This window comes from Symphalangus syndactylus, chromosome 5 (assembly GCF_028878055.3).
Source record: "Symphalangus syndactylus isolate Jambi chromosome 5, NHGRI_mSymSyn1-v2.1_pri, whole genome shotgun sequence".
NCBI lineage: Eukaryota > Metazoa > Chordata > Mammalia > Primates > Hylobatidae > Symphalangus > Symphalangus syndactylus.
The window spans coordinates 44,006,887-44,033,072 of NC_072427.2; the positions used below are offsets into that span (position 1 = coordinate 44,006,887).

The 26,186-nt window shown below is 48.5% G+C and overlaps 2 pseudogenes; one reads left to right on the top strand and one right to left on the bottom strand.

Annotated features, from left to right (window-relative positions):
- Positions 1 to 80: 80 nt before the first annotated feature.
- On the bottom strand, positions 81 to 3,534 carry LOC134736551 (uncharacterized; annotated as a pseudogene).
- Positions 3,535 to 3,779: 245 nt separating this feature from the next.
- LOC129481559 (golgin subfamily A member 2-like) lies at positions 3,780 to 25,142 on the top strand (annotated as a pseudogene).
- The last annotated feature ends 1,044 nt before the right edge of the window (positions 25,143 to 26,186 follow it).

Below are 26,186 nucleotides of genomic sequence, written 5' to 3' on the forward strand. Positions count from 1 at the left end.
CCCAGATGGAGGAGTGAGGGACCTTTAGGTCCCTTCTGCAGGATGGAGTGTCCTGCCCAGAAAGCAGCATGAGCCATTTCTCATTGCTTTTGTGTGTGGTTGCTAGAGGCAGCCTGGGGCTGAGCTGGCTGCTGTGGATGAGTTGGGGGAGCAAGCAGAGCTTGGACGTGGAGCACTGGAAGCAGAGCTTAGAGGCCAAGTGCCTACCCTGCCCTTACTTGGCTGTGGCCTTTGCCAAGTCCTAGGTGTGGGATATGGTACTTCCACTGTGAAAGTACAGAAGAGTATCTTTAGTATGTTACCATTTGTGTAGAGAGAAGGAGCACGTGTGTGTGTGTGTGTGTTGTGTGTAAGTACTATGATAATATACATAAAATGTGCTTGAAAGTGGTCTCAGAGCCAGACTGGGTCTGGCTGCATTTTATTGAGGCTCAAAAATAAGAAGCAAACTAGGAAAGAAGGGAATATATTGCTGTAACCAGATATAGAGAGAAGGCTGGAGATAATTCCACCAGACCAACTCGAAGTGTTACGATATTCTTAGTGTTTATATAGGTTGGGGTTATGTGTCTACGTACAGTATAGCATTCGCCTAAGTCTATTGATAACTAATTTTGTTTCAACTAGAAGGTCAGAGGCAAAAAATGCTTTCTAAGTCTTATTAAGCTGTGAAGTCCCTGGTACCTTCAAGACCTGCCTACTGTGGTACCGGAATGATTATTTCTATCTTATCTCCCTTATAGCTTGGTCCGGAGACTGCCTTAGACTCTCCGATGAACCTATTCAAACAGCTGCCACTGTTTCCTTGACTCGTCTCAGATTCTGTTGACCCGAGACTAGGAATATAAGACTGTCTCTATTATTTTGACTTGCTCCAGGTTAGGGAGAAGCCTATGCAAGGGTCCTACTGACCATATGTTTCATTTTTAGCTTTGATACCTGGGCACGGATTTCCCTAGGTTTAACTATTTGCTCAATGTTAAGGCAGCTCTGTGGAAATTTGTTTGTATAACTGGAGTGCTGTGCAGGGCTGTCTGTGTGACTGTCATGAAGGCCTGTCTGTGTGACTATCAGGGAGAATTGGCCACAAAAGGATTCATACAAAACTCAGGAGAGAGAAACAGGGTGGCTGGGAGATGTTTCCCTTCTGTACCTTCTGAGTTTTGGACTATGTGAATTTATCATCCTTTCAAAAAGTGAACAAAAAATTTCCTCCTTCCTTTCTGTGTCCCAACCCCCAGTGAAAAAAAGGGCTTAGAGAATCAGATATACCTGGGTGTTCAAATCCCAGCTCTGTCTGAGTGATCTTAGGCAAGCAATTAACCTCTAATACTCCATGTTTTTTTATCTACGCAATAGAGGTAATAATAGTAACTGTCTCATATGGTGGTTGTGAGAATTAAATGGGATTGCTAGCATGGTGCCTGGTAAAGCACTCAAAGGTTCAAACAGTGGTAGTAATAATGGTAATAACAATAACAATATTCTCTGATCTCTCTGGGCCTATGGTAGCCAGCTACAAATTTGATCTCTTTCCCTGTCCCTTCCACCCTTATTGAGTTCTTTGAGAAACAAATGAGACTATAGGCTTGGAAATGCCATGAAAACATGTCAGCTGTGATTGAGAGTAAGGAAGTGTTAACTGGGGAATAGTTATTATAGCTATTGTTACTGGCCAGCCAGCTGCTCCTCTGCCTGTTATATCCTGACTTAACATTTCTGTATTTGCAGTATAACAAGGAGGTAACCAAAGACAGCGATGCCCTCAGGCTGGAGTTATACAAGAACAGGTAGGTTGGGGGAGGGTGGGATGGGAGATGTGGGGCCCTTAGCATTGGTGATGTGCTGGGAGGTGGGAGGGGTGCAGGTGAGCATGGTGAGGTTGTCATACAAGTTTGCATGTGTGCACAGGCTAAGCTCTAGTGCGGGCTGTGCACCTGACTCATGGTTTGGCCTCGGGGAATTCATATCTTCTCTCTGGACTGCCACCTGTGACTTTTGATTCCTGAGGTCCCTTCCAATGCCATGGTTCTGTGGTTGTGGGACGAGGTGAGGATAGAGGAGCAGTCCTTTCTGCTCTTCAATGATTTCACAGTAGTCCTTTCTGTTCTTCCTTCATTCCTTTCTCTACTGCCTCTGGCCATAGCCAAAACAATGAGGACCGGAAGCAGAAGAACTCAGAACTAGAAGAGAAGCTTCAAGTCCTAGTGACCGAAGATTTAGACTCAATCTGAAGCAACTGCAAAGGAAGCTGGAGAGGGCTAAGATCCTCTTTCAGGCAAGAGGCTGCAGCCCCAGGGGTGGTGGGAGCCCCATCCAGCTGGGGACATGGTCTAGGGATCATGCAGGTTATGGGGAGGCTCCAGCCAAGAGCTGGAAAATTTGGGTCCTTGTTCTGGTCCTGCTATAGAATCCTCTAGAGACTGCTAAAAATCTACAAACTGGGGCCCTGCCATAGACCTGGGGAATCAGAATCTCAGGGTTAGGGCTTAAATTTGTTTTAAATGCATCATGGATGAAAACAATTATTATATAGATTACACTTATATGGCTAGCTCATGAGTCTGTTTCCTTCTGAGGTTCAAGCCAACGCTTCGACTATTCCACGGTAATAATAGACAGTAGAGTTTTTTTTTGTTTGTTTTTTATTTTGGGATGGGACCTCCCTCTATCACCAGGGCTGGAGTGCAGTGGCATGATCTCGGCTCACTGCAACCTCCACCTCCCAGGCTCAAGAGATCCTCCTGCCTCAGCCTCTCAAGTAGCTGGGACTACAGGTGCATGCCACCATGCCTGGGTAATTTTTGTATTTGTACAGATGGGGCTTTGCCATGTTGCCCAGGCTGGTCTTGAACTCCTGACTTCAAGTAATCCACCCACCTCAGCCTCCCAAAGTGTTATTATAGGCATGAGCTACCATCCTTGGCCTGAGATCTTTTTAAAAATTATTTAATACTTTATTTCTAAAGCAAAGCAACTTCACAATAGAGATATTTATTGACCAAGTTGTACACTGAGCCCAGCTCTAGACCTTTTAAAGGGCACTGTGTGGAATGGCCCAGGATCCCCAGATCTGAACTTCCCACTCTTTACCACTCAGTTTGATTCTAGGAAGTCAGTGCGAAACAGCCTTATGTTCCCTGCCTCCAGACCTTATTTTCCTGCCTCACAGAGCTTTATGTTACTGTCCTTTTGAGAGAATCCAGATTCAGACTTTCAGTTCTGTGGCTGTGGGCCAAAACCAACAAAGACCCAAATCCTCTGTCCTTGGGAGCTTGAGGAGAGTTTACCAGTTCATGGTCCTAGTGGGTCTGAGAACTTGGCCTTTAAAATCCACTCCTGGCCCCTGCCTACCGCTTCATGGCCTGGGGAATAGAGTCAAGGGGGCCACCCTTGGTCACCTTCCTTTGACTTTCCCCAAGAAACAGCACAACCAAAAAATTGTGGATCAACTGGAAGTAGTAACGTGATTTCTTTGCTCACTGCATGACTGCTTGGTTTGGGGGCACTCAGATGTAGAGGTGCCAGTCTCATCTTGCCGATCCCCAGCCTGGGGAAAAAGGCTCACCCCCCAGATTCCACCTCATCCCCACAGGGTCCCTGGTAACCTGGTCCCATGGGTGGGCCTGTCCTGGGGCATTGGTGGCATTCTGGGGGCATGTCCCTTGCTATGCCATCTCTGCTTCCCCTTAGTAAGAGCTCTGTCTTTCTCTTCCTATAGGAAAAGCAAGAAAGCCAGCAAAACCAGGGAGAGCCCTAAAGAGGCAGTTAGAGGTGAGTGGAGGGTGTGAAGTTCCCTCCTGTCCTCTGGAGAATGTTGCTTTCCTTCTCTTTCAGCATTTGCTCGGCTTTTCTCCCAAAAGTTCAAATCAGACAATTGGAATCTTGATGTTTGAGAAAGCAGAATTGAAGACAGCACTGTATCACACTGAACGTGCTGCCAGGCAGTTTGAAGGTGGGAATCTGGGCACCCGTCATCCTTCAACCTGGTGCTTTGACAGGCTTTTGGGCTCCATCTCAACCTCTCTCATTTCAGGGGAGTCCAGAGATCTGGCCAGCTGCCTGCAGTATTCCCAGCAGTTTACGGGAGAATTGGAACGAACTCTCTTTGCTCTCTCCATGCAGCAGAAGAACATGGACAGGGTGAGTCCTACAGCCTGCCTCATCCCCTGGCAGCCCAGCTTCCCAGATGGAGGAGTTGAAGCTGGTTATGAAGCCCTTAATGCTAACCAGCAGTTACAGCAGGCCATGGAGTAGCGGGCACAGCTGGAAGCACACCTGGGGCAGGTGAGGCTTTGCAGAGGGAGGGATGTGGAAGGAAGATGACCCCAGGTGGCCAGGAGCGGGTGAGGACCAGTGACAGCCCTTCCTAACTTCTGTGCCCGTTCTTGCAGGTGATGGAGTCACTGAAACAACTACAGATAGAGAAAGATCAACATGCTGAGAATCTGAAAGGAGAGAGCGCCATGTGGTGGCAGAGGATGCGGGAGATGTCAGAGCAGGTGAGACCTGACCCTTCAGCCCCCACCATAGATAGGTCACTTGATCGTTCCAGGCATCTGTGAAATGGGAGGAGCACAGCCAGAGGTGGTCATGGGTCTGGGCTTTGTGGAGATAGAGACAGAGAGGGAGATGGTAGCCTGTCCAGCCGCCAGCCCCTCTCTCCAGGGCCGTTTCCCCGTGTGCTCTGGGCAGATGCACACGTTGAGGGAGGAGACGGCGCATAGCATGAGTCGAGTACAGGAACTGGAGATGAGCTTGGCTGAACTAAGAACCAGATGGGTAAGCTGGGGCTGGGGTGACCTGGGAGCAGGACTGGCATCAGAGGGCTGTGGGGATGGCTGAGAATGTCAGGGAGGTGGGTGCATGGAAAGGCTTTGAGGCAGAGGGAAAGAGGTCTGTGCCGGGAGGCAGCAAGTCTTGTAATCGTCATGAGCCTCACCTGTCCCCGTCAGCAAAGAGGAAAAAGTGCCTGTTGTCAGCCACCCACAGTTGCCTCTGTCTGATAGTGGCTTGGAAGATTGACTACCATCAGGGTTCAAGGAATCATTAGCAGGGAGGCCAAGTTTTGGGAGCCCGAGGGGAGCAGTGAATCAAGAGGAGGGTTTTTTTTTGAGAACGCAGAGGGTTTTTTTGAGAATCATTAGCAGGGAGGCCAAGTCTGGGGAGCCCAAGAGGAGCTGTGTATCCAGAGGAGAGTTTTTTTGAGAATACAGAGGCCCTTATTGTCTGCTTCTTTCTCAGCTGAATCCCCACCCCTGGAGCCCCCAGCAGGGGGCACAGCCCTCATGTGAATCGGCACTTCTGAGGGGAACTGTGAGCCAGAGCCCTGCTTTGATGGCTGTGGATGAGAGGGGATGATTTTTCTAATCTGCCTCCATCCTTCCCAGTGCCATGGGAGGCAGACACTAAGTTCTGGGGTCTCCAGCTGCAGTAGCAGCTACAAGCAGAGGCTGAGCACCTGTGGAAGGAGCTGGAGAGTCTAGCAGGACAGCTCCAGTGGGCCCACATGCAAGACAATGAGGGCTTGAAACGCCTGAACTGGGAGCAGGAGGAGAGGCTGCTGGAGCTGGGGCGGGTGGCTGAGCTCTGAGGGGAGCAGGCAGAGATACGCAGGCAAACCCTGGGGACCATGCAAAATGACCTCACTCCCATCAGCCCCACACTCTCCCAGAATCCTGAGCTCAAGGAGCAGCTGCAGAGAGCAGCTTTGTAAAACTGGTTCATCCCACCTGGGGAGACTGCCTTCCTCCCTCACCCTCTAGGCCTTTGTTTCCCCACCTGTTAAGTGGGGCAGTGTAGCCCTTATGTGAAGTGGCAATTCCAAAGGGACCTGTGAGCCAGAGCCCTGCTTTGATGGCTGTAGGGGAGAGGGGATCATTTTTCTAATCTGCCTCCATCCTTCCCAGCGCCATGGGAGGCAAACACCAAGTTCTGCGGTCTCCAGCTGCAGTGGGTGGTGTGATTGCTTCTCTGTCCAGAACAATGAGAACATGGAGATCACCAGCGCACTTTAGTCTGAGCAGCATGTCGAGGTGGAGCTGCAGGAGAAGCTGGGCGAGCTGTAGGAGATGGTAGCCCCTGCTGATTATGCCACTGCAAGGGAGAAGGGAAGGGAGAAGAGAGAGGCAGACAGCTACATTGTACATTGCCCAGACTACTACTTCCTCATCACTGTCCTCTGCCCAGGAGGGGCCCAGTTAGAGTCACTCTGTGGCACAGACTGGCCTTCTGGAGGAACAGTGCCTTTCTCCTCCCTCACGTTGGTACACCTTCCTCTAACCTGCTGTGGCTGCCACAGGTCAGAACCTGCTGCTGTCTTTTGCTGAGCTCCGGGGGAGCGAGGTCCTCATGTGTTCATGAAGGAGGCCGTGCAGCCCCTGCTTTGAGCTTTGGCCATTCAAAATGCTGCCTAGCAGCCCAAGGCCTGGGCAAACCATATCCACACCCCCGAGTTGCTCCAAGCATGCGTGACTGTCACTGTCATTGTGCGAGCGTCTGTCATACCTGTTGCACACTTGTGTCCATGGCACTGAGGCACCTTCTCTCCTGCGTGGGCCCCTAACGCCCTGCTTTGTTCTGTGACAGACGCCAAAGACGATGCTGCGTCTGTCTAGCCACCTGCCAATGACACCGTGTTACCTGGTGGTGTCCCTTGCCCTGGTGCCAGTCTTGCTAGCATAGCGGCACCTCAGGTTCATGCCTCCTCCTCCTCCTCTGCCCACTGCCCTTCTGCACCTACTATGGATTCTCTCCTCTTTTCACAAGTAGTTTGTTCCCTAGGGCCAAGTGCCCTTCCTGGGGACTGGGCTGGGGGAAGGCTGAGACTGGGCTTTTCCTTGAGGTTTGGGGAGATAGAATGTTGTTGGAATGAGCTTGGGAACTTGGCTCACCTGTCCTCAGTGATTCTTACAGAAATTGAATGACCATCACATGTTTCTTCCCACACAGAATCATCATGCTAGCCCCAATCTCATGGATGAAAGCAAGTGAGTGTCTCTTATCGGGGCAGCAGTCTCTAGGCTGAGGGAGTCAGGGAGGCCACTGTCTAACACCTTCTTTCCCATTGAGCCACCTGCACCCCTGACGCCTGTGTCTCTGCCCTTAGAACCTTCTCATCAATTGAGAGCCTGCAACAACTCTCCCAACAGCTCAGTGGCGTTGTTTCTGAGGAACTTCAGAAATCAAGGGGAGTGTGGGGGAAATGAAAGTATGATAGGAAGAAATTGAGGCAGGGATCACCAGAGAGAGGAAAGATCCTGGGACTGGCCGATTTACTGGACCATGTTGAGGAAGTTGCCTCTTCCCTAAGGCTTCTTCCTTGAAGCTATTCACATGAAGGAGTTGGACCCCGTGGCTGGTTACATCATTTTGTCCTACTGTAGAAACACCAGATGAGAGCTGCTTGGGAGGGAGGGATGGTGGGGAGATAAAAACCATGAGAGAAGTTGGCACAAAGAGGTTACAGGATGAAGGGTCCAAGTTAGGCAGAAAAGAAAATGTTGCCAGTTGCTGGGGAAGAAAGGAAGTCAGAGGGCTTAGACACTGAGGGGACAGAAGATCTCCATGCGCACTCTCATCTCTTGTAGTCAGCAACAGGTATCCATGCGGAGGGCTCTGCACCATCTGCTACCCTGAAGGATCTGGAGGTAAGAGGCCCTGGGCCATGACCCAGTGACCCTGCAGGCCAGCCCTCCAACCTCCTCCCACAGCAGGGGCTGGATGCCCCTCTGCCAGCTGAGACAGCTCACACATCCCCCAAACCTGATGATTGCTCTCTCTACCTCTCCCCTTAGTCCTCCTCCAACTCCTCCTCTCTTCACGCGCCTCAGAGCAGATACCAAGAGGTAACAGTCACTCTGGACTCGAGTTACGTAACAATCAGTCAACTGAATAAAACCACTGAGTCATCGGTAAGAGTTCAATGTGGTCCCCTGATTCCACGCTGCAAGTCCTGGGCTCCAGTTTCCCCTTAGGGCCCTGAAGAAAGGGCTGGAGGTCCCCGATGCCAAGGGCAAATGGGGAGCAGGGGGGCCGAGGCCTCAGCTGGAGGGACCCCAGAGCACGGAACATGCATCATGGCTCTTCTGTTGCTGCCCTCTTTGCCTACTGTCTCTTCTCCAGACACCCCTGCTCCAGCCCTTGCCACACATGCCCTGGGGTTGTGGCTTCTCAGGGAAGCACTGGCCTGATTGGTTGTCAGGAGCCCTGTATTTCCATTCTGACTCAGGCCCTAATTTGCTCTTTGATTCTGGACAAGCCATCTCTCCTTCTTGGGCTTGTGTTTCCCGAGGAGGTAGAGTTAGAGAGCATCAAATGTCTCTGTTAGCTCTGAGAGTCCATGATTTAAAGGTCCAGTAGAATGTAAACCTCAGGGCCAAGGGATCCTGTCTGTCCTTTTCTGTCCTATATCTCTGCTATGAAGAACCATACTTGGCCTGTATGTGCTCAATCAATGTTTGTTGAGTGAATGCACCTTTCTAAATCACAAGCTGGTAGAAGGGTGAGCTTTTCTCAGACTCCATCTCTAAAGGTTTATGTTACTGTCCTTTCGGGAGAATCCAGATTCAGACTTTCACTTCTGTGGCTGTGGGCCAAAACCAACAAAGACCCAAATCCTCTGTCCTTGGGAGCTTGAGGAGAGTTTACCAGATCATGGTCCTAGTGGGTCTGAGAACTTGGCCTTTAAAATCCGTTTCTGGCCCCTGTCTACCGCTTCCTGGTCTGGGGAATAGAGTCGAGGGGGCCACCCTTGGTCACCTTCCTTTGACTCTCCCCACAGAAACAGCACAACCAAAAACTTGTCGAGTAACTAGAAGAAGTAATGTGATTTGTTTGCTCATGACATGACTGCTGGGTTTGGGGGGCACTCAGATGTAGAGGCCCCAGTCTCTCTTGCCGACACCCAGCCTGGGGAAGAAGATTCACCCCCCAGATTCCACCTCATCCCCACAGGGTCCTTGATAACCTGGTCCCATGGGTGGGCCTGTCCTGGGGCATTGGTGGCATTCTGGGGGCATGTCCCTTGCTGTGCCACCTCTGCCTCCCCCTAGTAAGAGCTCTGTCTTCCTCTTCCTATAGGAAAAGCAAGAAAGCCAGCAAAACTGGGGAGCCCTAAAGAGGCAATTACAGGTGAGTGGAGGGTGTGAAGTTCCCTCCTGTCCTCTGGAGAATGTTGCTTTCCTTCTCTTTCAGCATTTGCTTGGCTTTTCTCCTGAAGGTTCAATTCAGATAATTAGAATCTTGATGTTTGAGAAAGCAGAACTGAAGACAGCACTGTGTCACACTGAATGTGCTGCCAGGCAATTTGAAGGTGGGAATCTGGGCACCCATCATCCTTCAACCTGGTGCTTTGACAGGCCTTTAGGGGTAGTCCTTTGGGCCCCATCTCAACCTCTCTCATTCTAGAAGAGGCCAAGGATCTGGCCAGCCATCTGCTGTATTCCTGGCGGCATGTGGAAGAGTTGGAGCAGGAGCAGAGGAAGGAAGATAGGGTGAGTCCAACCACCTGCCCCATACCCTGGCAGCCCGGCTTTCCAGATGGAGGAGTGAGGGACCTTTAGGTCCCTTCTGCAGGATGGAGTGTCCTGCCCAGAAAGCAGCATGGGCCATTTCTCACTGCTTTTGTGCGTGGTTGTTAGAGTCAGCCTAGGGCTGTGTCGGCTGCTGTGGGTGAGTTGGGGGGTGCTGTGGGGAGCGAGCACTGGATGCAGAGCTCGGAGGCCAAGTGCCTACCCTGCCCTTACCTGGCTGTGGCCTTGGCCAAGTCCTAGGTGGGAGATATGGTACTTGCACTGTGAAGGTACAGAAGAGAATCTTTAGTATGTTACCATTTGTGCAGAGAGAGGGAACACGTGTGTGTGTACTACGATAATATACATGAAACATGTCTGCAAGGATTTGTAAAAAACTCAGGACAGAGGAGCAGGGTGGCTGGGAGATAGTTACCTTCTGTATTTTCTGAGTTTTGGACTATGGGAATGTACCCTTCAAAAATAGAACACAACATTATCCCCCTTTCCATCTGTGCCCCCACCCCCAGCTGTTAAAAGTGGAGGGTGTCCAGCTTCTTGGCGTCTTGAACAAAGAATTGGACAAAATGCACAAACAAAGCGAGGAAGGAATGAAGGGATTTATTGAAACTGAAACACACTCCACAGTGTGGGAGTGCACCCGAGCATAAGGGCTGAAAGGCACTGTTACAGAAATTTTGGGAGTTTACCCCCTAGAGGATTCCATTAGTTACTTGGGGTATGCCCTATGTAAATGGAGAGGATGAAGTAAAGTTACAAAGTCATTTAGCCATAGGCCCCATAGAGAGGATATTTCCTGTTATAGCTGTAGTGTGAACAGGACTTATGTTCCCTGCCTCCAGATCCTATTTTCCTGCCTCACAGCGAAAAAATGGGCTTAGAGAATCAGATATACATGAGTGTTCAAATCCCAGCTCTGTTTGAGTGATCTTAGACAAGCACTTAACCTCTAATACCCCATGTTTTTCAACTACACAATAGAGGTGATAATAGTAACTGTCTCCTATGGTGGTTGTGAAGATTAAACAGGATTGTTAGCGTGGTGCCTGGTGAAGCACTCAATAAAGGTTCCAACAATGGCAGTCATAACGGTAATAACAATAGCAATATTCTCTTTTTTCTCTGGGCCTCTGGTAGCCAGCTATAAATTCGATCTCTTTCCCTGTCCCTTCCACCCTTACTGAGTTCTTTGAGAAACAAATGAGACTGTGGGCTTGGAAATGCCTTGCAAACATGTCAGGCGTGATTGAGAGTGAGGAAGTGTTACTGTGGAATAGTCACTAGCTGTCGTTCCTGGTCTGCCAGCTGCTCCTCTGCCTGCCGTATCCTGACTTCACCTTTCTGTATTTTCAGTACAACAACCAGTTAACCGGAGACAGCGATGCCCTCAGGCTGGAGTTATACAAGAACAGGTAGGACGGGGGAGGGTGGGATGGGAGGTGTGGGGCCCTTAGCATGGGTGATGTGCTGGGAGGTGGGAGGGCTGCAGGTGAGCATGATGAGGTGGTCATACAGGTTTGCATGTGTGCACAGGCTAAGCTTTAGGGCCGGCTGTACCTCTGACTCATGGTATAGCCTTCGGCAACTCATGTCTTCTCTCTGGCCTGCCACCTGTGACTTTTGATTCCTGAGGTCCCTTCCAGTGCCACGGTTCTGTGGTTGTAGGGTGAGGGTAGAGGGTTGATCACCAAAGCAGCCCTTTCTGTTCTTTGTTCATTCCTTTCTCTACTGCCTCTGGCCATAGCAACAGCAATAAGGAGCTGAAGCAGGAGAACTCAGCTTTGGCAGAGCAGCTTCAAGTTGTACTGATTGACAAGGCAGGGATGCAGTGTGACTTGGAGGAGCTGAAAAAGAAACTAGAACTCCCTGACCTCACGCTTCAACAGGCGAGAGGCTGCAGCCCCAGGGGTGGTGGGGTATGGGAAGGCTCCAGCCAAGAGCTGGAAAATTTGAGTCCTTGTTCTGGTCCTGCCATAGAATCCTCTAGAGACTGCTAAAAATCTACATATTGGGGCCCTGCCATAGATCTTGGGAATCAGAATCTCAGGGTTAGGGCTTAAATTTTTTTTTAATGCATCACAGATGAAAATCATTATTTTATAGATTACACTTATACGGCTAGCTCATGAGCCTGTTTATTTACTTCTGAGGTTCAAGCCAACACTTCGACTATTCCATGGTAATAACAGAGAGTAGAGTTCTTGTTTGTTTGTTTGTTTGTTTGTTTGTTTTGGGACAGGGTCTCGCTCTATCACCTGGGCTGGAGTGCAGTGGCATGATCTTGGCTCATTGCAACCTTCACCTTCCATGCTCAAGCGATCCTCCTGCCTCAGCCTCTCAAGTAGCTGGGACGACAGGTGCACGCCACCATGCCTGGGTAATTTTTGTATTTGTAGAGACAAGGCTTTGCCATGTTGCCCAGGTGGGTCTGGAACTCCTGAGCTCAAGCAATCCACCCACCTCAGCCTCCCAAAGTGTTGGGATTACAGGCATGAGCCACCATCCCCGGCCTGAGATCTCTTTAAAATGATCTAATTTTTTGTTTCTAAAGCAAAGCAACTTCACAGTAGAGATCTTTATTGACCAAGTTGTACACTGAACCTAGCTCTAGCCCTTTTAAGGGGCACTGTGTGGAACAGCCCAGGCTCCTCAGATCGAAACTTCTCTTTCTTCATCATTCAGTTGTCTAGCTGGTGTGAAGCCCCTGATGCTAACCAGCAGTTACAGCAGCCCATAGAGGAACAGGCACAGCTGAAAGCACACCTGGGGCAGGTGAGGCTTTGAAGAGGGAGGGATGTGGAAGGAAGGTGACCCCAGGGGGCCAGGAGCGGGTGAGGACCAGTGACAGCCCTTCCTAACTTCTGTGCCCGTTCTTACAGGTGATGGAGTCACTGAAACAACTACAGATGGAGAAAGATCAACATGCTGAGAATCTGAAAGGAGAGAGCGCCATGTGGTGGCAGAGGATGCGGGAGATGTCAGAGCAGGTGAGACCTGACCCTTCAGCCCCCACCATAGATAGGTCACTTGATCGTTCCAGGCATCTGTGAAATGGGAGGAGCACAGCCAGAGGTGGTCATGGGTCTGGGCTTTGTGGAGGTAGGGGCAGAGAGGGAGATGGTAGCCTGTCCAGCCGCCAGCCCCTCTCTCCAGGGCCCTTTCCCCCTGTGCTTTGGGCAGATGCACACGTTGAGGGAGGAGACGGCGCATAGCATGAGTCGAGTACAGGAACTGGAGATGAGCTTGGCTGAACTAAGAACCAGATGGGTAAGCTGGGGCTGGGGTGACCTGGGAGCAGGACTGGCGTCAGAGGGCTGTGGGGATGGCTGAGAATGCCCCAGGGAGGTGGATGCATGGAAAGGCTTTGAGGCAGAGGGAAAGAGGTCTGTGCCAGGAGACGGCAAGTCTTGTCATCTCCACGAGCCTCAATGTCCCCATCAGCAAAGAGGAAAAAGTGCCTGTTGTCAGCCACCCACAGTTGTCTGTACCTGACAGTGGCTTGGAAGATTGGCTACCAGCAGGGCGCGAGGAGTCATTAGCAGGGAGGCCAAGTTTGGGGAACCTGAGAGGAGCTATGCACCAAGAGGAGGGTTTTTTTGAGAATCCAGAGGCCCTTATTGTCGGCTTCCTTTCTAAGCTGAACCCCTGCTCCCAGAGCCTCCAGCAGGGCCCTCCAAAGTGGAGCAGAAGCTACAAGCAGAGGCTGAGCACCTGTGGAAGGAGCTGGAGAATCTGGCAGGACAGCTTTAAGCCCAAGTGGAAGAAAATGAGGGCTTGAGTCGCCTGAACCAAGAGCAGGAAGAGGTTGCTGAGGCTGCTGGAGCAAGAGGAGAGGCTGCTGGAGCAAGAGGAGAGGCTGCTGGAGCTGGAGTGGAAGGCCGAACTCTGGGAGGAGCAGGTGGAGGCGCTCAGGCAAACCGTGCGGAACGACCGTACCACCATCAGCCGCGCGCTCTCCCGGAAACACGAACTGAAGAAGCATCTGGGCAAGCTGAAGGAGATGGTAACCCTCGTCCAATTCAAGAAGGGCAGGGAGGTGGGCACCACCCTCTGGGGAAGGGAGGTGGGAGGCCAGAGGCAGCTCCAGCCTGGGGTACAGGTGACCCCAGCAGCCTCCAGGGCAGTGCCGTGACTGTTTCTTGCTTCCTGCCCTCTGACTTTTAGAGGTGGATAGCCTTGGACTCCTCCCAGTATCCTCTAGCTGGCTATTGTCCCAGCTAGAGACATGGAGCACCCCCAATCACAGGGAAAAGACAGTGGTATAAGAGGCTCCTTAGATTCAAACTGAATTCTGGCCTCAGCTCCACTGCTCACCATTGAACTACTTTCCATCTCTAAGTCTTGGTTTCTTTCACTTAAAAAGGAAATGAGCATTTTCCTCGCAGAGGTGCTCAGGATTAAATGAGATAATACATAGAAAGCATTAGGCATGTAGCACACTTAGCAGATGGTGGTTGGCTCCTTCTGTTTTTCCACCTGTGGCTTACAGGTTAAATGGTGGGAAAAGGGTGTGTGATTTGAGGCTGGGGAAGGAGGCATGGGGCTCTCGGCAAGGGAGGCAATCACTTAGGCCTGGAGCAAGGGGCCAGGGGCCTGGGCAGGCGACAGAGTCCCACAGTACCCTTGCTACCCTATTTGTGGGCCCAGAATCTGGAAGCCAGCCACCACCTGCCCTCACACCCAGGGTCTTCCTGCAGGTGGAGCTGAAGAGCCAAGAGGCTCAGAGCCTGCCGTAGCAGCGAGACCAGTGCCTGAGTATCCTGCAGCAGTACTATCAGCAGCTGATCTCTGAGAAGGAGACACTGCACAGGCAGTTACTTCTGCAGATCCAGCTCGTGGACCAGCTGCAGCACCAGAGAAAAGAGTAGCAGAGATGGCCTGCCAAGAGTTGCAGGAGACCCAGGAAAGGGAGTTGCTGAGGGCAGGTCCCCGAGGGGGATGAGACCCGGCAACCTCCATGCCTTCTCATTCTCTTTCCTGACCCCTTAGGAGCGCCTGGAAGCAGAATCAGTAGCTACAGGCCCAGCTGAGCCTCATGGCTCTCCCTGGGGAAGGTATGGGGGAGACCACTCAGAGGAAGAGGAGAGAGCCCCAGGAAGAGCAGGGGACGGTTAGCAGCATAGGATTGAGGAGTTGGAAGAGACCCTTAGAACAGCTGGTCATTATGCAGATGGGGTGTCTGCACTAAGTTCGGCATCAATATGGTGACCTGGGTGTGGGGGACCACCAGTTTGCGTAAGGATGGGTAAACTGGCCCAGGTCAGAAATGGAGCAGGTCAGAACTCCCAGGTCGATAGGTAGTGGGACTGTGCCTGGGCAACATAGCGGGACCTTGGCTTTTTAAAAAAAGGCAATAAAAATAAAGAACAGATACTCATTCCTCTCTGGGGAGGGGCTGGCCTAGGGTTACACAGTGAGGGTGGGGGCAGAGGTGGGCCCACTGTACCTCCCTTGTTGGGTTGTCTGAGGACCCCTCTGGTCACTGCCCCCCACCCCAATAGGAGATGGACTGGCGAGTGAGGAGGAGGAGGAGGAGCCTTGGTCCATGCTGAGCATCCTGGAGGACCTGGAGAGCTGGGAGACCATGGTGAGCCTGACTCCCCATGCCCCACCTTTGCTGCCTCCCTCTCTGCTCCCTCCCAGACACCCTTACGCTCTTGGTCTTTCTGCCTTCTGATTTCTTTGGACCCTCAACCCTTCCCTGCGAGCCAGTGGTCAGACACCATTTCACCTGAGACCAATAGGTGCACCCTCTGAGGCCCCAAGGGAAGGGCTTCTCTCTACCGCCCTGGCCTGTTCATCCTGTGTATCCCCCTACAAGAATGCGCACCTCCTGCCTGCAGGTGGCATTTTAAAACTTGGCTTTAGCCAGTGCCGAAGAGGAGCAGGCACAGCTACATGGGCAGCTGAAGGAGCAAAGGGTGCACTGCCAGCGCCTGTCTTACCTGGTGGCCTTGGCCGGGAAGGAGCCAGAGGCAGCAGCCTCAGCCCCAGGGACTGGGGGCGATTCTGTGTGGGGAGATCCACCGGGGCTTGCAGGGGGCCATGGGGAAGCTGCAGGTGAGTGAGTCTCTCCTGGCATGGCCAAGAAGGGTGGGGGCGGGGCAGGTTGTTGCGGGGATGTGACCCCATTATTTTGACTCCAGAGCCGCTTTATGGAGCTCATGCAGGAGAAGGAGCGGGTGGAGAAACTGGAATGTCGCTGCATTCAGCTGTCTGGAGAAACAGACACCATCAGTGAGCGAGAGGTCAGGGCATGGCAGGGGGAGCTGCAGGGTGGTCAGAGAGGCCCCAGTTTCTGAGCCCTGTCCTCCTGCAGGAAAGTACATCACATCATACCAGAGCCAGAGGTCAGTGCTGAAGACGTGGCACTGGGAGCATGAGTACATAAGCAGGCTGGCCCAGGACAAGGAGGAGATGAAGGTAGGGCGTGCAACATCTCTGCAGGGTTGGAGGTGGGGGTGCGTGTGGGCACGGGCGTGGCAGCGGAGCACCCCTCCCTCCAGGTGAAGCTGCTGGAGCTGGTGTTGTAGCTTGTGGGCGACTGCAACAAGTGGCATGGCAGATTCCTGGCAGCTGCCCAGAACCCTGCTGATGAGCCCGCTCCAGGGGACCCAGCCCCCGAGGAGATGGGGCTGCCGACAAGCAGGGTGGTGAGTAGAGCCCTTGGGCAGGGTGGGCCGGCAGGATGAGGGGAGGGCTCACATGGTGCTCTGAGCCCTGCCTCCCTGTTTCCAAAGATCTCCCACAGTGTGGAGCCTGAACAAGGAGAGGCTGGGAAGGGTTCTCCCCATGACAGCCCCACAGCACAGCAGATCATGAGGCTGCTTCATGAGATGCAGAACTCCCAAGAGTGCCCAGGATTGGGCAGCAACCCCTGCATCCCCATTTTTTACTGAGCTCAGGAGAACAAGGTGAAACATAACAATCATCTAAAAGCTGGCCACTGTCAGCAAAGCCTGGAGAAATGGGACCAGAGAGTCTGCCCCCACCATGTCCCTGCCATCCCTTCCCAGTTACCCCTTTACCCTTACAGTAGCAAAATAGACCCCTATCTAATGAGGGAGACAGGTGCAGATGAGGTGAAGATCACTGTCATCCAAAAGTGGGAAACTAAATTAAAAAAAAAAGTTATGGGATTTAAAAAAGTTATGGGAAAAAAAGTTGTTATGGGATAAAAAAGTTATGGGATTAAAGAAGTTATGAAAAAAGTTGTAGGAAAAAAGTTACGGAAAAAAGTTATGAAAAAAGTTAGTTATGGAAAAAAGTTAAGGAAAAAAGTTGTGGAAAAGTTATAGAAAAAAGTTATGGGATTAAAAAAATAGTCATGGATAAAAATTAAAAAAATAATAATAAAAACAGGTTGCTGTCAGCAAAGCCTGGAGAAGTGGGGTTGCAGGCTCTGCCCCTACCATGTCTCTACCACCCCTTCCCAGTCACCCTTTTACCCTTAGAGTAGCAAGACAAGCCGCATGTCTAATGGGGTGAGATAAGCAAGTGCAGACCCTTTGCCGCCTTGGCCAGGGCTGAGTCCTTAAATTTCTGGAAGATGATTATTGTTATTTAAGAGCTAGAGGCTCAGAGTTTATTTCTTTCGAGGAAGCCTCATGGCCTGTCTGATGGCGTTAATCCCACCAAAGCAATTTTTCCCTCATGGGGGCTCCCATTTAACTCAGAGAGGCAGCTGAGGCAGGACAATGGAGCTAATGTAGACCAGGCAAGGGCACGAGCTGCTGGAGGTGGGTCCCCTTCCCCAGTGTACGTATTGTATCTGTGTAACATTTTGTATATTCTGGGGGTAGGGCTGCCCCCTGTATCATACATAGCGGAGGTTGGAGTTGGCACATAGGGAGGAGGTTCTAATAATTATTTGTGGCTGGGAAACTTATTTGATAGCAGACCGAGGAAGGAGGCAGGGATGGGGTTGTGGCTCCCTGGTGATGAGACTCCTGTTTATTTTGCTTTTTATTTTGGAATAAATAGCTTTTAGCCATACTGCTCATCCTGGTGTGTTCCTATTTCCTTCACTGGCTCCTGGAGTTTGTGCCACTGAACGGGGAGCCCCAGAGTGTCTGAGCATGTCCAACTGGGCTGATGGGGACCTTCCATGCCTGTTTCCTGTATGCTGCCCGGTGACACCTGGGGGATTCCACGGGGACTGCCGTGGTGCCTGTGGGGCACAGTCCAGCCCTGACAGCCAACAGGCTCAGAATCCTGATCTAGTGGTGGCTGGGAAGGCAGGTACCAGCACCCAAGGGCACTGACTTCCATCCAGCCCAGGCCATCTTCCATTCCATCCTCCTGCCTCCCTTGTCTGTCTGCACCTGGTGGCCTGTTCTGTCTGTCCCTCCAGAGTGTCAGCTGCCCCGCAGGCTTCCTCCAGGCTGAGTTCATGGCCCTGTGCTCTAGTGGCCAGAACCAGCTTCACAGGATGAGCCAGCTAAGCTCCAGGGGCTTTCCAGGAAAAATGTCCTTTGGAAAGGATGTGGCCTTTTCACTGCTCCCAACAGCAGACCCTAGTCATGGCTTGGCCCTTTCCCTCCCCTGAGCTCCACAGAAAACACAGCTAGCAGAGGACACATTTCCCATCATTCAGAATGGGTTTGATTCTCAGCCAAGAGACAGCAGGACTGGTAGAGACTGTCAGGCCACATGGCTGCCTGCACAGTACACCCATGCTTGGCGGGGAACTCAAGGGATGGCGGGGGCTGGCTGTCCACAGGCTGGGCATGACAGGGAGGCTCACTGGAGGTGGCACACTTTGGAGGGGCAACGTTCCTGTTGGCTACTGAACTCTTCCTTTGGTCAGTAAGTTGAATGTCAAAATGAGGAACCATGGGTCATTTTACCTTGGTGTGATGTACCTGGCTCCTTGCCAAAGGATACCTTACTTTTGGTTTTGCTAAGGGAAGAGGAGACAAAACATGAAGGCACTTGTTGACTAAAAGGAAGTCTTAAAAAATGCTTCAGCATTGAAAAGAGAAATGGAAAAACTAGAAAATAAACTGTACTTTGCAGAAGCTCAAGAGAAAAATTCCCCTCTTTCCATATGGCCCACAGATGCCAACAGTGGGAGAGGGTGGCATGTTTAAAAACAGGCAGAATAAGAACCTATTTACAAGCCAGAGATTTGGAAGTGACATCAGCTACCCCTCTCCAGATATAGGGGAAAGTACAGATCCTTGGAAACCCTAGACCTCACTCTATGTTACTGGATTCTCTTTTGAGCAGCAGCTTAGAAAGGCAAAGATGGGGACGATTTTAAATTTCACTTCCTATGAGTTATGCAGCTTCTTGCTAAGCATGGCTGAGAGTTTATTTGGGCAGGAGAGATTATGTGCAAATCAAGGAACCTAAGAGAAGCCTACTCTGAAGAATGCTGACAGCATCAAAAGGCGTGGAGGAGGAGCTGGAATAAAACACCCAAACTTCACAGACTCTAGGGCACATCTTGGGAGAGGTTCCAAATGTGGGCCCTAGTGATGCCATCTGCAGCAGAGAGAGCAAGTTCCAAAGAAGATGTGATGAGGAACCATAATTTGATGGTGAAATATCTTACATCAAATTTTGATAATAGTACATAACTGTGTTAATTCCATTAATACGTATTATTTCAGGAAAAGTGGATAAAATCTAATCATCTTTTCCACAATATGTGCATATAAGTGAGTGAGGATGCCGCAGCTGCCTACCTAGCAATCCTAAATTACCCAACTAGCACTCAAGGGAGCCATAAACTTTAAGGGTCTATATGTTTAGCCACAACTCAGGTCGCTCGGCTCCCTAGCCCAAGTATAGTTTCAGCCAATCTGGCAGCCGTGGACCCAAATTTGGGGTGATCAAAATCAGTATTCCTCTGATATATACACAGAATGCCCCACCCACCCCGGCCTTGCACCCAACTACAGCCCAGCTTACAAGTTAATTATCATGATCCCTGCCCTTTGGAGAGCATCACATAATTCACAAGCAGCGGACTGAAGAGCAGGGAGTTGGTTTCATTCACCTTTTTCCTCTTTATTCTAGCCTAGGGCATGGTATGGTCAGGCTCTGAACACTTATTTATTACAGAATAAAGGAGAAAGGGGAGAAGAGGGAGAGAGTTGGAAGACAGCTAAAATATGCTTGTGTCTAAACAATGAAAAGGAGAGAGAATACTGCAAAATGACTCTTTCCCCTCTTGAAGCACTCTTACTAACCTCATGTCTGTTTCTTTCCTTACTCTTGCCCTTATCCTTCTTCCAGCGACCCATTCTGTCTCCACTTTTGATGTCACTAATCTCTTCCTGTTTGGGGCCTTATTTCTACCCCTATTTGCTTCCCAGACTATCTACCTTTCTTTTTCTCATTCTCTGCATATCTCATCTGTTTCTCTGATTTTTACAAATTTGATCTCTTATTCTGTCATCTGATAACTTTTTTCTTTTAAGTAGGAATGGCAGGGCCTCAGGAGAGCCAACGGGTAAAGGAGTAGCTAAGAGAAAGAGCATCATCTAATGTTTCCCAGAGGGGCAGGGCCCGTTCATCCCTCCTCCCCATGCTTTGTCCCAGTAGGTCAGAAGTGGTCAGTCAAGGGTGTCCTATCTCATCTCTCTCTGGGCTCCTTTGAGTTGTCCTCCTGACCTACTACCTATTGTTACCATCAACATGGAAGCTAACCCTTTCAGGCACTTTCAGTTTCTGTTGTTAACTGATCTACCTCAAAGAGGCAGCCCCAGGCCCTAATTTTGAACAGCAGTGAAGACCTACATTCTACAAAAGCCAAGAGAACTCCATGTTTTTCCCACAGTTCGCTTCCCCAGAAACTGACACCTGAGAACTCCATATACCCAAACCTAGTCTTGGTTCAGAGGTTTCTAGGCAACTTCCTAACACATACACAGAGGCTACCTCTAAGGGGTGAATCCTAGTTTCAGCTCCCAAGTCCAGCTTCACCCTAAGATCAGCTCCACTAACTCTAAAGAACTTTATGGTATAGGAGCTATTTCTCATTCATCTTAGCATCGCAGTGTTGGGGAATGTCTGGCCACCATGGGTTCTCTGTTTGAATAATAAAATAACTTCCCTAAAGGCATTAAAATTTAAGTTTATTTTCTAAAGCATTATAATACATAGAAAAGTTTAGGGAAAAAGCAGTTGCTTCCTGTACAGAATGAATCTATTCGTGTCATATCTAAGAAAAACCATTGTCAAATTGAAAGTCATGAAGATTTACCTCTATGTTTTCTTCTAAAAGTTTTATGGTTTTAGCTCTTATATTTAGATCATTGATCCATTTTGAGTTCATTGTGTATATAGTGTGATGTAAGAGTTCAACTTCATTCTTTTGCATGTGGCTATCTAGTTGTCCAAGCACCATTTGTTGAAAATACTATTCTTTCAAACGGTCTTGGTATCCTTGTTGAAAATCAATTGACCCTGCTTGTATGGCTTTCATCCTGGACTCTCAATTCTATTCCATTGATTTATATGTCAATCTTGTGCTAGTACCACACTGTTTTGATTACTGTGGCTTTGTAGTAAGTTTGAAATCAGGAAGTGTTTGAATTCCGCTTTTATTCCTCTTTTTCAAGGTTTGTTGGCTATTTGAGGCCCCTTTGCAATTCCATATGAATTTTGGGATGAGCTTTTCTATTTCTGCAAAAAAGATCATTGGGGTTTTGGTAGGGATTGCACTGAATTTTATTTGTGGATTCTTTAGGATTTTTAAAATATATATTGGTCATTATTTCTATCTTAAAAGTATTAAGTCTTCCAGTCCATAAATATGGGATGTTTTTCCATTTATTGGTGTCTTTAATTTCTTTTAGCAATGTTTTGTAGTTTTCTGTGTATAAATCTTGCACTGCATTGGTTAAATTTATTCCTAAGTATTTTATTATTTTTTGTAATAACAAATGAAATTCTTTTCTTAATTTTCTTCTTGGGTTGTCCATTGCTAGTGTATAGAAATATAACTGATTTTCTGCCTTGTAACCTAACTCTGCTGAGTTTATTTGTTAGCTCTAATAATTTTATTTGTAGATTCTGTAGGATTTATATATATATATATATGGAATCATGTCATCTGTGCATGGTTTTACTTCTTCCTTTTCAATTTGGATGCACTCTCTTTTTCTTGTCTAATTGCTCTGGCTAGAAGTTCTAGTATGATGTTGAATAGCACTGGTGAAAATGGGCATCTTTGTCTTATTCCTGATCTTAGAAAAATATTTCAGTCTTTTACTACTGAGTATGATGTTAACTGTGGTTTTTAAAAAACAAATACCCTTTTATTATGATGAGGAAGTTCCCTTCTACTAGTCATAGTTTTCTGAGTGTTTTTATCACTAAAGGGTGTTGGAGCTTGTCAAATGCTTTTCCTGCATCATTTGAAATGATCATGTGGGGCTAGGCATGGTGGCTCATGCCTATAATCCCACCATTTTGGGAAGCCAAAGCAGGTGAATTGCCTGAGCTCAGGAGTTTGAGACTGGCCTGGCCAACATGGCAAAACACCATCTCTACTAAAAGTACAAAAATTAGCTGGGCGTGGTGGTGTGCGTCTGTAGTCTTAACTACTTGGGAGGCTGAGGCAGGAGAATTGCTTGAACCCAAGAGGCAGAGGTTGCAGTGAGCCAAGATCACACCACTGCACTCCAGCCTGGGTGACAGAATGAGACCCTGTTTCAAAGAAAAGAAAAAAGATCACATAGGCTTTTTCTCTTCATTCTATTAATGCAGTATATTATATTATTACGTTGATTGATTTTTGTACGTTGAACCACTCTCGAATTCCTGGAATAAATCTCTATATTCTGTTATTATGCTTTACTGCCCCCTCTTTTTTTTTTTTTTTTTTTGAGACGGAGTCTCGCTCTGTCGCCCAGGCTGGAGCGCAGTGGCGCGATCTCGGCTCACTGCAAGCTCCGCCTCCCGGGTTCACGCCATTCTCCTGCCTCAGCCTCTCTGAGTAGCTGGGACTACAGACGCCTGCCACCGCGCCCGGCTAATTTTTTGTATTTTTTTAGTAGAGACGGGGTTTCACCGTGGTCTCGATCTCTTGACCTCGTGATCCACCCGCCTTGGCCTCCCAAAGTGCTGGGATTACAAGCGTGAGCCACCGCGCCCGGCCTACTGCCCCTTCTTTTACATATTTTCTCCTGTCATATTTATTTCCTGCTATATGTGTACCTATTATCTATGCATTTGTCTTTTTCTACACTTGTCACTCTTAGTTACTATTATGTCTCTCTTTTATTGCTTGCATGTTTGGCTGATTTTCCTAAATAAGCACATTATATTTCACTGTCACAGGCAGAATAGAACCAACTCAGTAATGGAGGGCAGAAGGACTCAAGGAAAAGGGTATTTAACCAATTACAGAGGCAGAACACACTAGCTTAAGTCAAGATGAGGTTGCAATGTCTATTTGTCCCATGCCACAATATCTATGAATCAAGAATACTGACCTCCCTGGACTCACATTGTAAGATTCTGCCCTAGAGAATAGGGAAAAGAGCTACCATCCTTAGGGTCTTGATATGAACCATCGAGAGGCTCCTTGACCAATGGGAACATGTCTCTGTGACAGCATTCTGGGAATTTAAGGAGCATCAGGAAAGCCTCACTTTGTTAAAAGAGGTAAGTAAACTAAACCCTGCTAATAATGCATTTGAGTATATCAGCTTCATTTCCTTAGATGAAGAGCCTGGACCTTCTTAAATATTAAACACTCTAGGATATAAATGGTCAGATCTTTTATCTCTACATGAGTAAGTTGTGAGAAGAAGGAGAGACAGAAGAGGAAGGTCAGAGGTACAGGGGAAGAGTTTCTTTAAAAAGGGCAAAACATGCACAAAATGTAGGCCAAGGGAGCTATAAACAAACTTCCCCATTGTACAAATGAGCCCAGGGTGAATTCTGAGAGGGGGATCCAAGCAAACAGTGAATTTGCCTTCTACAATTAGGATGCGAATTCCCCTTAAAAAAGGTGGATGCTCAGACATACCTAGCACAAGTCACAAGACATAGGATTCAGAAAAGACACTAGAAAAATCTCTCTTCCAAATGATGTTTAGTTTTCCGGTTCTGGCTATGCTACACTAAGGCTTTCCCAGTTTCCATCAGCAGGCGAAGGAGTATAGGGCATTTTTGGGAGTCTAAATTCCCGAATGTGCAGCCCCCAGCTCTAAACCTTTCAACATAAACCCATCAAGGAGTGTGTTTCTGGTCCCAATCCTGGATCCCACAGATTTGACTGCTATAAGGTCTCCCTGTCCCTTACTTTTTTCCCTAAAATCTGATTTTGGTCTTACCACAAACTCTTGAATTCTCATAAGATAGATATATCTAGGGAAATTCTAACTCCTAAACCTAAACAAAATAACTGTAAAAAATACCAGAAGAATTGTATTTCAATCAAGTTTTCACATTTTAAATTGCTATAATGTATTTATTTTTTATTTTTTAACTTTGAAGTTCAAGGGTACATGTGCAGGTTTGTTACATAGGTAAACTTGTGTTATGGGGGTTTGTTGTACAGAATTTTTTTTTTTGTCAGCCATGTATTAAGCATAGAACCCATATACCCATATTCCTGATCCTCTCCCTCCTCCCACCCCAACCCTCTGATAGGCTTCAGTATGTGTTATTCTTCTGTATGTGTCCATGCGTTTTCATCATTTAGCTCCCACTTGTGAGAACATGTGGTGTTAGGTTTTCTGCTCCTGTATTAGTTTGCTAAGGCTAATGGCCTCCAGCTCCATCCATGTTCCTGCAGAGGACATGATCTCATTCTTTTTTATGGCTGCATAGTATTCCATGGTGTATATATATGTACCACATTTTCTTGATTTAGTCTATCATTGGTGGGCATTTAGGTTGATTCCATATCTTTGCTATTGTGAATAGTGCTGCAATGAACATACGCGTGCATGTATCTTTATAACAGAACAATTTAGAGTCCTCTGGGTATATACCCAGTGATGGCATTGCTGGATCAAATGGTATATCTGTCTTTAGGTCTTTGAGGAATTGCCACACTGTCTTTCACAATGGTTGAACTAATTTACACTCCCAACAACAGTGTATAAGCATTCTTTTCTCTACAACTTTTCCAGCATCTCTTATTTTTTGACTTTTTTGTAATAGCCATTGAATTGCCTTTAACTCCTAATTTCCAGCCATTCCTTGTCTGATTCTAGGCGACAGAGCTGCTGACAATTAGATCTGCCCCAAGGATGACTCCAGCGATAAATGCCATGATGGCTTCATCTTTGCCCAGCCCTTTTGCCAACCAGGAGAATAAACATTCATCCCTCCAGGGAGACGTAGGGAAACCAATGGGAATCCCACTCCATCAGTGTGATCTTCAGGTAGGAAGCAGAATGGCTGAGTCCCTGCACTGCAGGTGGAAGTTCACCTCCAGAGCTCATCGTGGGGGAACAGCCTAGCCTTAAAAAAACTATTCATACAGTTTTCAAGCTTGTTTAATGTCAGTATGATTCTAGATCCTTCCGGATGATTGATATTGGAGATGCAGTAGAAAGGGATAGCTCTGAGTACCCAAGAGGTGGGAAGAGGGAACTGCAAGAATACAATCCCCCATTTCAGAAGCTGATCTTCTGATTTTTATTGACTGACTGATTGATTGAAATGGGGTCTTTCTCTGTCGCCCAGGCTGGAGTGCAGTGGCACAATCATAGCTCATTGGAATCTCAACCCCCTGGGCTCAAGCAATCCTCCCAAGTCCCCAGACTGCTCTCAAAGTCCTGGGGTGAAGCGGTCCTCCCACCTCAGCCTCCCAAAGTGCTAGGATGACAGGCGTGAGTCACCGAGCCCAGCCCTAACCTACTGAGGACACTGAGAGGAGGCTCCAAGTCATGCAGGGCAGAAGCTACCAACCAGAGGAATCCCACCCTAAGGCAGCCAGGTCCAAGACCTGTTTCTGTCAGGCCATGGAGGGGTTGTGAGTTTAGGAGTAGGGGTGAGGTTGAGGGGTGTCAGGTTTCAGAAGTAACTCTAGGAACTTTCTCCATTTTAAGTCTGCTTGGGAGCATTTCTGTTCATTTTCCTACAGCAAAGCCACTCAGCATCACCTACACTGTTTCAGGTCACTTAAATGGTGCCCAAGGCCAGGGCTGGATTTAAACTTTTTAGCTGGATTAGAAAGGAAGGCTAGTTGGGAGCACATCAGCTAGTACTCACTAGAAGCAACTTGTGCAGAGAAGAGTTAACATAGTAGGCCTGAGACTGCAATCCTTGAAAAGGATACCTTGGTTGGTATCTGGGAACTTGGGTTTAGGGTTCCACACTTTTGGGGGTGGAGCTGAGTGGGAGAGAAGAAGGAGAAAAACAATTTTCTATTATTTGGTCCCAATATATCCTTGTCTCTTTCCATTTCTGCTCCTTTCAGACACATCCCTTAAACTACTTTTCTCATATCTCATTTTTCTTCTCTCAGAATTATACAAAGAGATTTTTTCTAAAGAAGCTCACCAACTATACCAGAGATGCCTATATTGTCTGTTTGAATGACTATATTGGGCTATATTGTCTGTCTGAATGACTATCTTCCAGTTGATAGCAGTGCTCTTCTTGTCTGCTCATTTCTGATACTGTGAATTTTGATTTGTGTCTTCACTGCCTTCTTTTAATCTCTTTTTCAGATTC